The 12,520-nt window shown below is 40.4% G+C and overlaps 1 protein-coding gene across 3 annotated transcripts in view; it reads left to right on the top strand.

Annotated features, from left to right (window-relative positions):
* Positions 1-8,533: 8,533 nt before the first annotated feature.
* The window catches only part of ddr2l (discoidin domain receptor family, member 2, like), a 51,950-nt gene continuing 47,963 nt past the window's right edge, over positions 8,534-12,520 (top strand). For all 3 annotated transcript variants that reach the window (XM_069705925.1, XM_069705927.1, XM_069705924.1), the window contains exon 1: positions 8,534-8,814. The gene's annotated coding sequence lies outside the window, so the exon portion shown is untranslated. The remainder of the gene's footprint in view (positions 8,815-12,520) is intronic.

The raw sequence follows: 12,520 nt of genomic DNA, 5'->3' as shown, positions 1-12,520 counted from the left end.
TTCAAAGCTGACGGATATCCTGGTGGGTGATGCATTCAAATCTTATGGTCATTTCCAGTAAGTGCAGACTGGCTGTGACTAAGGCACTACACAAGCGAGTGTCACTAAAATGGAACAGTGAGTGTACTAAGGGAAGTACACTTTTGGTAAAATAGCACTATCGTCTCCATTTGACCTTTAAGGTTTTTGAATATCGCCTGTTCTTTGGTCCTGATCGTTGCTCTGCCCTGTTTCCGCCTTGTCCGCTTGTACTTTTGCACTCAAGCTATGTAAAAGACGTAACTTTTTTTCCTTGGTTGTGTTCCAAATGATGTACTTCCCAAAGTAAATTCACATATTAGTACTCTTACATGTTTGTACCTTTACATGTGTAGTATTTGAAATTTGACAGGGTAGTGTTGTCTCATATAAAATCATTCACCACTTACCGTAATTAATCATAACATTTGAATGCATCACCTGTCATCGGGTGGCTTTAATTATTTTACTATGAAAATGATTTATTTTTTTGTGCCATCTGACATTGATACCTTCTATCCACCAGCAGTATGGTGGTACTTAATGAGAAATAAACTAATTTATGCAGTGTTCAGCAACAGCCGCAGCTTCCTCTGCCCACAGCACTTTGAAAATCCTAATCCCTAACCCCTTGTGCAATCTATAAATTGAATACATCTGTGTGTCACTTATTACAGCACGTAGTCTGTATCCTGAATATTTCAAGCGGCCTGTAGCGGGAGGAAAATGCTTTTGCAGCTGAAATGTTGTTCACAATAATTTTACAGCAACTTAACCTCATGTTATGACCTTGAACAAACTCCTATTTATACAGTCACATTGAGACTTGACTCTTTTTTGGAGATATGGAACAAATCATGTAAAGGTTTTCAGGTTGAGGATTTTTAAAACTAGGGTAAGTCTCCATAAAATAAAAAAATAGTCTACGTCCTATGACGTGATTAAAAAACTGATTGAGATTGTGTGCTTGTGGTAGATTTCCTCAAACTGTCACATTTGTTTCAGTATACACAGCAGAGGCCTCCTGCGTCATCACTCAGTGAGGGGGCCCTTGTCAACACTGGCTGAATGAGTGAGAACCTCAGGGAGGAAATGATGTACAAAAAAAATAAGGGTTTGAAGCAGAAGGATGGAAAAAAAGAGAAACAGCTTCTCCTGCTGGATGTTTTAGTTTGTTGATGGAAAAAAAACAGCAGATGGGCTGGAAGGAAAATAGAAATTATAACAGCCAGATTTTATCGTGACCATCACTTTTTCAGTGGAAACCAGGGAAAGGATGTGGGGAAGAATAGAAAATTAAACATGAAAAAAAGACAATGAAAGAAAGACAGTGGTTTTCCGTAGAGTTTGGTGTGCCCTCTCAGATGAAGTATTCTTCAGTAATCAAATCAAAGGAAACAAACAAACAAAAAAAACACTTCACCTTGACTGCTTTACTCAACTCTGTGGGGAGAAAATAATAATGTGATAAAAAAGACAGAAAAGTATACAATTTTGAGTATGTTCCTTTCGTGCAACTGTCTATTTCTAACCCATTTCATTACATCAATTTGGTATCTTTAGTTTGTTTACGAATACAAATATTTAAATTAAAAACATATGAAGAGTTTATTTAATATAATGCTTTATGCTAATCTGTCCAATAATAACATTTAACAATTAACAGCAAATGATCATTTGTGTAATGTAAAACATTTCATGGTTCCATCTTCCCAATCTGAGGATTTACTTCACTTTTATTTATTGCAATAATTTCAATGTCTTTTAAAAAAATATATAGTTTAGTGGTTTCGATGCTGTGAAGGTGTCACTTTGGTTTGTAAAAATGTAATGTAATGTAATGTATGTCACAATCAACCAAACTCCAATCAGTCAGTTAGTTAGTTAAAAAGTGAAAATAATCCTTAACTGCAGTTGTGTTACAGTAAAACCATATATTAAGGGTGGCACGGTGGTGCAGTGGTTAGCATTGTCCCCTCACAGCAAAAAGGTTCTGGGTTCGAATCCGGTCCTGGGCCTTTCTGTGCGGAGTTTGCATGTTCTCCCTGTGCTTGCGTGGGTTCTCTCCGGGTTCTCCGGCTTCCTCCCATCATCCAAAAACATGCACCTCAGGTCAGGTTACCTGGTGCCGCGCTAGTGGCAGCCTGCTGCAGCATCTCCCCCCTGAGAGCCCCCCTGCTGTAGTGAAGAAATTTCCCCTCGGGGGTTAATAGAGTGAAATAAAATTTAAAATAAAAAATTAACACATGAATGATGATGAAGACTAATATATAATACTATAAAAATCGTCACTTCAGGTAGTACATTCTAAAAAAAAAAATTATTTGACTGATTATATATACTTATTCCAATCTAAGTAACATGTTCAATGCAGGACTTGTAACAGAGTATTTTGTTTTACAGTGTGAGGGGCTTGAATCCTATGAAACTCTGCTTCCACCTGTTGGCTAACATTTACACAAATACTCCACCTAAATAGGATTTCTAGTTGTTGAGTGGTTGAATTTTGATGAAGTATTTCCACTGTAAACAACTTCACACTTCATTTCACAAAGAAATATTGATAGAAAAGATAAAGAAAAAGATAAGGCTTTGTAATGAATTAAACTGCCAAACAGTATGTCCAAGTAAAGCTGAAAAATATATTACAAACTAGCTGATTGACAGAAAATTAAAAACACTGTTCATGGTCACGTTTATATAGAAATGCCCAAAATTTAATGGGTCCACTTTCTCAAATGTGACGATTTGAACAAGTCCTCCAATTCAACCCATACTACCATATTAATCAGTCTCTTTTTCCTTTTATTTATTGATTTAAAAAAAAAATATATATTTATAGGTTTGTACTATTAGACCAATCAAACATTGTATGGCATTTGGCCAAATGATTAATTGGGATTCTATTTCTTACCATTTTCTGGAAAACATAAAGTCACATACAGAATAGTTCAAATTAGCCATAAATGTCCAGCTGCATCATTAAATGCTGCTTGCATATCAATAAATTAGCAATAGTAATACAATAATATGATACATTATGCTCACAAATGCTCATCCAGTGGGATCTGTGATTGTGGCAGAACTAAAGGCAGTGCTAGTGCTGCCCAAGCTCCACAAAAATGTAAGCTTCCCGACCAGAGACAAGAATACTCTGGACCAAGTGTACACCAATATACAAAGCTGCACCATCTCCACACCTCGGCTTATCAGACCACCTCTCACTGGTAATGATCCCGTCCTCTGCAAAACAAGACCAGCTGTTAAAATCGTTCAGGTATGGAGTGATTGGGGCTGCTCCACTACTGCAGGACTGCTTTGGAAGCAGAGACTGGGAAGTGTTTTGCACACGGAGCTGACTTGGAGGAGTACAGCTCAGCTGTCCTGGCCCTACCTACACTTCTGCACTGAGACAGTAACGACCACCAAAACCATCAAAGTGTTTCCTAACTGAAAAAACCTGGCTGGACAGTAAAACGTGAGATCACTGCTTGGGGCAATAGATCCTGCCTTCAGGTCAGGTGACATGCTGACCTGCAAAAGTGCCCAAAGGCACCTGAAGAAGGACATCAGAGAGGCCAAAGCGCAGGTTCAAACCAGTCCATCGAGGGACACTTTGAGAACTTCTGCCGACCAGCTAGCAGGGGTGTTCACCAACATCGTTAACCTCTCCCTACAACAAGCTGCAGTCCCCATCTGCCTTAAATCCACCACCATTGGCTGTGCCCAAAAAGACTGCAGCCACCTGTCACGATGACTACCGCCCAGTCGCCCTGACCCCGGTCATCACGAAGTGCTTCGAGAGGATGATACTATCTCACATCAGGGACGTCATCCCAGCAGACCTGGACAGCCGCTAGTTTGCTTATTGAGCCAACGGATCTACGGAGGACACGGATTCCATCACACCTGGAGCACCCCAACACATACGTCAGGAATGCTCTTCGTTGACTCCAGCTCCGCTTTCAATACTATAATCCCCCATAAACTGGTGCATAAACTAAACAACCTGGGACTACCCACTTCACCTCTGTTCATGGATTAAGGGACTTTTTTCACCAACAGACCACAGAATGTCAAGATAGGGAACCGGACATCGAAGAAAACATCATCCTGAACACAACAGGGCTGTGTGCTCAGCCCAGCCCTCTTCACCCTCTTCACCAACTACCGTTGCCCCCCCCCCCATCTACTCCTCCAACACTATAGTGAAGTTTGCCGACGAAGCCACTGTGGTGGGGCTCATCTCTAACAACGACCAAGATGCACTACAGACAGGAGGTCCAACATCTGGCTGAGTGGTGCTTAGTTAACAATCTTGTCTTAAACACCACAAAAACAAAAGAGGTCATAGTGGACTTCAGGAGAACCAGGACAAGACTACAACCCTCTCGATGGGGAGGACAACATAAAATTCCTGGGAATCCACATAATTGAAGACCTAACATGGTCCCTGAACACATCCCACCTGGTGAAGAGAGGCCAGCAGAGGCTCTTCTTCCTTAGGAAGCTAAAACAAGCTGGCCTGCACCCCCTCAGCTTCTGGTAAACTTCTACAGGAGCATAATAGAAAGCACCCTGTATCGGTGCTTCACTGTGTGGTGTGCCAGGTGCACAGCAAGAGAACAGGCCCGGGTTGTAAGAATGGCACAGAGGATTGTGGGAGTTGCACTCCCCGACCTTAACACTGTATGCCAGTCGCCCACAGAAGAAAGCCAGCAACATTTGCAAAGACATTATATACAAAAGCATCAGGAAAAAGGAAAACAGATACCAAACAATCAAAACCCCAACTAACAGGCTGAGGAACAGCTTTTTTTCCGAGAGCTGTTGCCTCCATCATCTCCACTACTAATAGGTCATAAAAACGTTCCCACTGTGCCAAAACTGACACTTTGACAATGCACTGCCTTGCACTTTAAAGCCGCGGATGCTTGTGTTTGATCTTGTATCTATTTATTACACTTATTTATACGTCTAGTTGTTGATTGCCATGGTGATGTCTTGTTTTATCTTAGTTTTTATATTTGTTTTATCTTGTTCATTGCTGCTGAGCTGCTGAGTTGCCAACTTAATTTTGTTGTATTTTTACAATGACAATAAACTGTCTCATGTTCTTTATCAGTATAACATTCAGAGGGGCCATATGTCTGCAAAATGAGTATCTATACGACACTTTACACACTTTTACTATTACAATTTTTTTCTAATAATACAAGTAGCATTTTTAATACAGAGTTTTTACTTGTATTAGTAGTCCTCAAGTCCTCAGCCTGTTTCTCCTCATGTTCAATCTCCTGCCCACCATGGGCTGCTTCTTGGAGAAGCAGTAGGCGGTCATGTGACTCGGGTTGGGGAGCTGAGAGAGAGAGAGAGAGAGAGAGAGAGAGAGAGAGAGAGAGAGAGAGAACGAAAAACAGAACACAGTGATGAGTTGGTAGGGCCATTAACTACAGATCAGAAACATTCAGTACAAGCAGAGACATAGAAAGCAGAAGAAAGGTAAGCCTGCAGAAGGAGAGAGAGAGAGGATAAAACACAAACTACAATAGAGAGAGACACAAAGTTCGTAACATGCATACAAATGCATGAATGGATGTAAGGGGGAAAAGAGAAGAGGGGCTCAGTGCATCATGGAAAGTCTGCTACATTTAAATGGGGTTGTATTTACTGCGTACACAAGAAGAATCCATATAAATGGCTCCCTCTTGTGGTATTCGCACAGTCGGAACTCTAAATTTTCTGTAAACCCTGAGTTCCAAGTTGTGACGTGTTTGCTGACGTTTACGGAAATGGCAGCGGCCGTGGAAATTTATTTTCCGTACGATGATAAGCTAATACTGTATGTTGTAATTTTAGTAATGTAGAGTCTATCCTCATAACTTTGATAATATAGCTTACGTATGAGAAAAATATTTTGACCTCCCACACTTTTTTTCTTTTCCCTGCTTTTACATTTCCTGCATTGCGATACCTACCTGTTAGTTCGCCGAATTGTTTCTTTATTAAATTAGAGGAAAATTCAGGGGTGTCTTTAGTCCATTCTAAGGCCTTTTAACTTCTTGCATATTTTCCACCTTTAATTTTCATTTCTTTTTTATAGCCCAATAATTTAACCATTAATTAACCCAGAGTTTACTAAACCTTATTGTGTGAGATCAGAAAAATTCAGGCCCTATTAAGATGTACATTACGGGGTATTTGTATTAGTATTTTGTAAATTTTACCATACTTTCTAAAGGGACACACGCACAGGGAAAACATAAAGACCTGTAGATCTATGGCCAATTTCAAATCATCAATAAAACAAAGTATCATTATCTTTGGATTTAAGGAGGAAGCAAACTCCACACACAAATGCCCCAGCTAAGGTTCAAACCCAGAACCATGCTTGCTTGTGAGGTGACAGTGCTAACCTCTTCACTGCACCACTGTGCCACCTTCCCAGAACATTAGGCTCTCTCAGCAACAAGGCACAACAGAGGATGTACTTGCCTGTGACAGCTGAAGAAGTTCCATCTGCTTCAGGCAATGATGGTGCACTTCTACGCTGCCACCATCGAGTCCATCCTCATCCTCATCTCCAAGTTACATTGCTAAGTCTCTGATTAACTATGAGCCTTCAAGAACACTGAGATCATCTGCTGCTGGTTTATTGCAGGTTCCCAGCAGCAAACAGCTGAAAGAAAATTGGGGATTCAGCTTTAGTCCGCTACGCTCCAAAGCTGTGGAACCTATTAGATATCAGGGATGCTAGTTTGGGGCGGCACGGTGGTGCAGTGGTTAGCACCGTCACCTCACAGCAAAAAGGTTCCGGGTTCAAATCCGGTCCTGGGCCTTTCTGTGTGGAGTTTGCATGTTCTCCTTGTGCTTGTGTGGGTTCTCTCCGGGTTCTCCGGCTTCCTCCCATCATCCAAAAACATGCACCTCAGGTCAGGTTACCTGGCGCCGCGCTAGTGGCAGCCTGCTGCAGCATCTCCCCCCTGAGAGCCCCCCTGCTGTAGTGAAGACATTTCCCCTCAGGGATTAATAAAGTGTATCAAATCAAAAATAGTTCAGTTAATACTTTTAAAAGAAAGATATAAACATATCTCTTTACTTCAGCCTTTAACTAGTTACTCTTGAAGCTCTCTTACACTTGAACTACCGCGCCTTTAAAATGCAGTGCTTATTTCATATTTTAACTCTATTTGTGTTTAATTTTATACATTTGATCTGTTCTTATGCATTTGATCTGTTCTCAGGCATCTCATTTATTTTCTATATTTTTAAATGTTCCTCTATATCGGTTTTTATGTCAAACACTGCATGCAATTTTCTTGCTGTAAAACACTTAGCTCCATTTCTTGTATGAAAGGTGCTATACAAATAAAGTTTATTATTATTATTATTACTACCTCCATCAGCATCAGGTACACTGCTGCTAGTGCCAAGAACAAGGGCAGACTGCATGCCCATCATTCTCTCTGCTAAGAAGATGATTGGCTGCCACCTTCTGTCCGTCCAGGACCTGCATGCCTTCAAGAACAAAGGTTAAGGCCGACCCTCGCTATCCTGGACAAAAACTTTTTTCAAGTCCTCCAGTCCAACAGCAGGATGAGATCTACGGTATCTTGACCAAAAACCTTAAGCCAGAGGATTCTAACTCACTCATAGACCATACATCACACTGACATGAAATCTATAATATCATACCTACTATTGTACACCTGTGAGCTCATCACATCCAAGTCGAGTATTATTTGTGGCCTACAATTACATTTGCACAATACAGATGAGTTGCTGTTACAGCATATATCTGCACCGGTTCATATTTTTGAACATTATTCTGAATTGTTAATCTTTTTTTTTAACATACCACGTCTTTTGTATTAATGGTTACTTTTTTGTTCTCTCAGGATTTGTTACACACACCCTTGAAATCTATGCAAAAACTTAAACCGCAATAAATCCAATTTTGACTCTCATTCTAAATGCCAGAATCCCAACCTCAGTAAGACCTCAAATTCAGATTTGAAGAACTTGCGAAATAGTTGAAAATATGTAAATAATGAGGGGAAATCATGCACTTCTTATCATCTCTTAATATTTTAATCCTGTTTGCGGAGCTTTTAAAGTCCCTGTTACTATTTGTTTTTAAACTAGAGTAGCCTATTTTAAGGTATTGCTGTTTTACAGGAAAATGTATCTGTAGACATTAGAGCAAATAGCTGATGTGAAAGTACGCAGTGCTTGCAATGCTTTAGTGGAATGTTATTGAAATAAGACATTAAACTTTACTTTTAGGGGGTGGAAAAATCCTATCTACTCTCCATACTTCCCTTTGCAGGGCTCTCAAACAGTTTTCCTCCAAGTTCTCACATGTCAGACACTCAGGGGGCTCGTGTTGCCTTCCTCCTCCTCCTATTCCTCCCTCCTCCTCCTCCTTCCTCCTCCCCCTCCTCCTCCTCTTCGGAAACGGGATGTGATGTAAATACACAGAAACTTTTTTTTTTTTTTTTTTTTTGTCCCTCATTCTTTTGAGTGTGCAGATCTTTCTGTTAATAGCCTAACACTTTTTGCGAGACGACTAAGATTAAGAAGAAGAGCCGAAGGAAGGAAAATAAAGCATACAACAAAGAACCCTAAAGTGGAAGTTGGTCTCTTTCACCGTTATCGTTGGGAGCTTGTCAAAAGTCTGTCTTCGACAACAAACACACGAGCTGTCGGACTGAACGCCAAGAAAAACGGATCGAACCGGGGGGGTGGGGAGGAGCGCGCTTGCTGTCGTGGATACGGAGATAAAATTGCTGACAGGTAAGCAGCTGTCACTTTCTTTGCCTTTGTTGTCCCTGAACGGTTTTAGTGACGTTAAATCATGAGGTTAAAAAAAACCTGCTGGAAACCTTTTTAACTGCATGACAACACAGCTGAAATCACTGCTGGTGCTTCCGACTGAGGCCTTTACATCCGAGCTGGAACCTGCAGGACAAATGGTCCTGTGATGTCACTGATTAAACAATTCTCCTACCAAAAAATGACATCCACCTATATACTTTCAGTTTAAAATCACAAAGGTAAACTGCCAACAAAAAAAATCTATAATGCAACATTAGATTAAAGGGAAATGCCAGAGATTAAAGATAGGATGTGTGAAGTCCGCAGAGACTAACCACTTAGAATGTTAGGACAATGGACGATGAAGTACAAACCCGTTTCCAAAGAAAAGTTGAGATGCTGTGTAAAATGTAAATAAAAACAGCATGTGATGATTTGCAAATCAGATGAAACTGTATTTTAACTGAAAATACACAACATATTATTGTATTGTTTTATGAAAAATATATCCTCTTTTGAAATTTGAGGGCAGCAACACAACTCCAAAAAAGTTGGGACAGGGGCAACAAAAGACTGGAAAAGTTGTGTAACGCTTAAAAAAAACAACCAAAAAAACCACCTGGGGGAACATCTCACAACTGAAGAGGTTCTTTGGCAACAGCTTAGCAGGGAAGGGGTTCACCACTCTGTGAAAGACTGCATGCAACAATTTAAGAATAATGTTTCTCAACGTAAAAATTGCAATTTCCCCATCTACGGTAAATAATATATTAAAACGATTCAGAGAATCTGGAGAGATCTCGGTTCACAAGGAACAAGGCTGAAAACCAACATTGGATGGCCGTGATCTTTTTGCCCTCGGGCGGCAACAACATTAAAAACAGACACGACTCTGTGGTGGAAGTCTGGGCTGAGAAACACTTCCAAAAAACTATTATCTGTGAACACAGTTCATCGCTGCATCCACAAATGCAGGTTAAAACTCGACTTGGCTTCTCTGGACCTGAGCTCATTTAAGATGGAGTGAGGCGAAGTGGGAAACTGTCTGGTGGTCTGACGAATCAAAATTAAAAGGTTTTTTTGGGAAATCATGGACACTGCATCCTCCAGGCTACAGAGGAGAAGAGGTCCATCCTTCCTGTTATCAGAGCACAGTTGAAAAGCCAGCATCCCGTGACAGTGTAGGGTTGCATTAACACACTTGGCTTAGATAGCTAAATATGCTTTATTGATCCCACAAGGGGACATTTTTACGCTACAGCAGCATAAGAAGATAGCAATAAAAATTGAGGTAAAAATATAAAGTATAAATAGTAGCTGGTCATGTAAATTTGCTGTTCAAGTGAAATGAAAAGTAATTTGTCGCTGAATAGATCCAAATGCAGGACTGTTTGTCATCACATCACTTTCTGACCTGCACAAGTAATGCTGTGGAGTAAAGGAACAAACTGTGATCTGAAAGTAAACAATAAACTCTACTACCCTTTAAATGAAAAAAAATTATGAATCCATGGATCAGAGCAAGGTGTATCTCAAAATGTTTAACATTAGACACAAATGCATAAAATACAGCAAGATAAAATAAGACTATTAATCCCACAGTGGGGACATTTAGTCGCCACAGCAGCATAGAAACACAGTTGGGAAAAACACAAAGTCAGGTGCTATGACATTCAGTACTACATTATAAGTACAATAATAAATAAAGCCTACTGTGTGTTTTGCATTAACTGCAATTCTTGTGGTTAAAAATCTTGACTGGGCCTTGGGTATTGTGCAAAGAGGGAGTCCTTTGTTGTCTCTTGTGTTTCCATTCTGACTTGACTACTGCGTCGACTTCCCAAAGGCAAAACAGCACAACAACAAACTAAGCTTGTGTTTGTTTTTAATCCTCCTACATGTCGTTAAAGTGTGTCTGGAGTAAGTTTAGTGTCAGTTAGCTGTTAATAAAGCTGGAACTACTGAATTCCTATTTAATTCTATGTGCCCTGAGCACTGCTTTATGTTATCATGATCTATATGCTATAGGTGAGCACACACATGATTTAACGAACCACCGACCAGCCAAGTCGGAGAGAAGGACTTCTGGTAGTAATGGGAGAGTCCTGGATGGGCAGGTGTGTTTTGTCTGCTGTACTGATCCCTCTTTAGTAAATAATCTCTCAGCCTGTAGTGTTTTCATAAGCTCTGAATGGACTGTGTGTGTGTGTGTGTGTGTGTGTGTGTGTGTGTGTGTGTGTGTGTGTGTGTGTGTGTGTGTGTGTGTGTGTGTGTGTGTGTGTGTGTGTGTGTGTGTGTGTGTGTGTGTGTGTGTGTGTGTGTGTGTGTGTGATATCTTACCCCTGGATCCGCAGTGAGGTTTTATGTAGGATTGTGTCTGGGATACATTTTAATACTCAGAGCTCAGTGAGTTCAGTTTACAAGCACAAACTCAAAGATTTCAAACTTTTAAACAAAAAACTTCTCTCCTGAGTAAATCTTTATCACACTTTTATTTCCCCTCAACAGCAAATGAAAGGAATGTTTTCAAAACAGATTATAGATTAAAAAAAAAATTACATTTAAAAAAAAAGACCAAAAATAAGGCTGAAAGTCCACTCTCCACTTCTTATGGGCAGTTCTGTGGGATGAAAAATGAATTAGTGTTTACATGCATTTCCCCAGGCCTGAGCACAACAGTTTGTAATCTCATAGCAGCCCTGTAGTTTTATACAAAAGTGCGATTGATTTGAAAAGATTGTAATTTCCCAGGATTTATGTGTGGGTTCTTGCATAGCTTGTAATCCTTAATGACACCAAAACAAATTTGACTTCTTACTTTGAAAATGTCTACGCCGTCTCTCAGGCAAGGTCAAGGTATTACATTAACAGCAACAGTTTGAGCAATTATTTACATGTCAGATAACAATGTTTCCACTGTCGGTGTTTTGGGGCTCGCCATTCAGAACCTGCCAGCACACACACGCAGCGGAGAAGATACACAGAGATGCGATGTGAACTTCAACGTGAATGTAAGTGATGTAAAAGTGCAATGAAGAGTCAAAACGTATTTATTGGTGGAAAAATGTCAACCCCCAAACAAAAAAATCTCGTTTTTATTTCATCTGAATTTGCTGACAGTGGTGTTAGAAGCGCTGTTGACACCGTGAAGGCAAATGATTTGCACTCATAGGCTGTTGCCCTTTTATCAACTTAGTGGTCTCGAAGCGCTTTACAGTTTGCCTCCAATTCACACACACACACACACACACACACACACACACACACACACACACACACACACACACACACACACACACACACACACACACACACACACACACACACACACACACACACACACACACACACACACACTGTGCTTTGTTCCAAATGGCGTACTTGTGCATTAACACTCACTATTTTGAGTGCATAAGTGCATTTTCACACTGTCAAGTACAGAAACATGCAAGTACCAGGATGATGGCACTCAAATCAATCCAAAAAGGAAAAAGGAAGTGTGAAACGCTGGACACTTTCCACCGTAAGCGGTCGCTGTCTTGGCTACATAGAGGAAAGGGGCAGGCCACCGACGCAAAGAATTTTCAAATTAAGGCGTCTGAGGAAGCTGCAGCTGTTCTTGAACACAAAAGTGTTTCTCTTTCACTGCTGCTGCTGGATAGAAGAATCAGTGTGTTTATTGAGT

This window comes from Brachyistius frenatus, unplaced genomic scaffold (genome assembly GCF_029030835.1).
Source record: "Brachyistius frenatus isolate BFR_SWC_R1_liver_20210118 unplaced genomic scaffold, ASM2903083v1 Contig_60, whole genome shotgun sequence".
NCBI classification, from domain to species: Eukaryota; Metazoa; Chordata; class Actinopteri; family Embiotocidae; genus Brachyistius; species Brachyistius frenatus.
The sequence above is the reverse complement of the archived record's forward strand: the minus strand, read 5'-3'. Positions and strand labels throughout refer to the sequence as shown.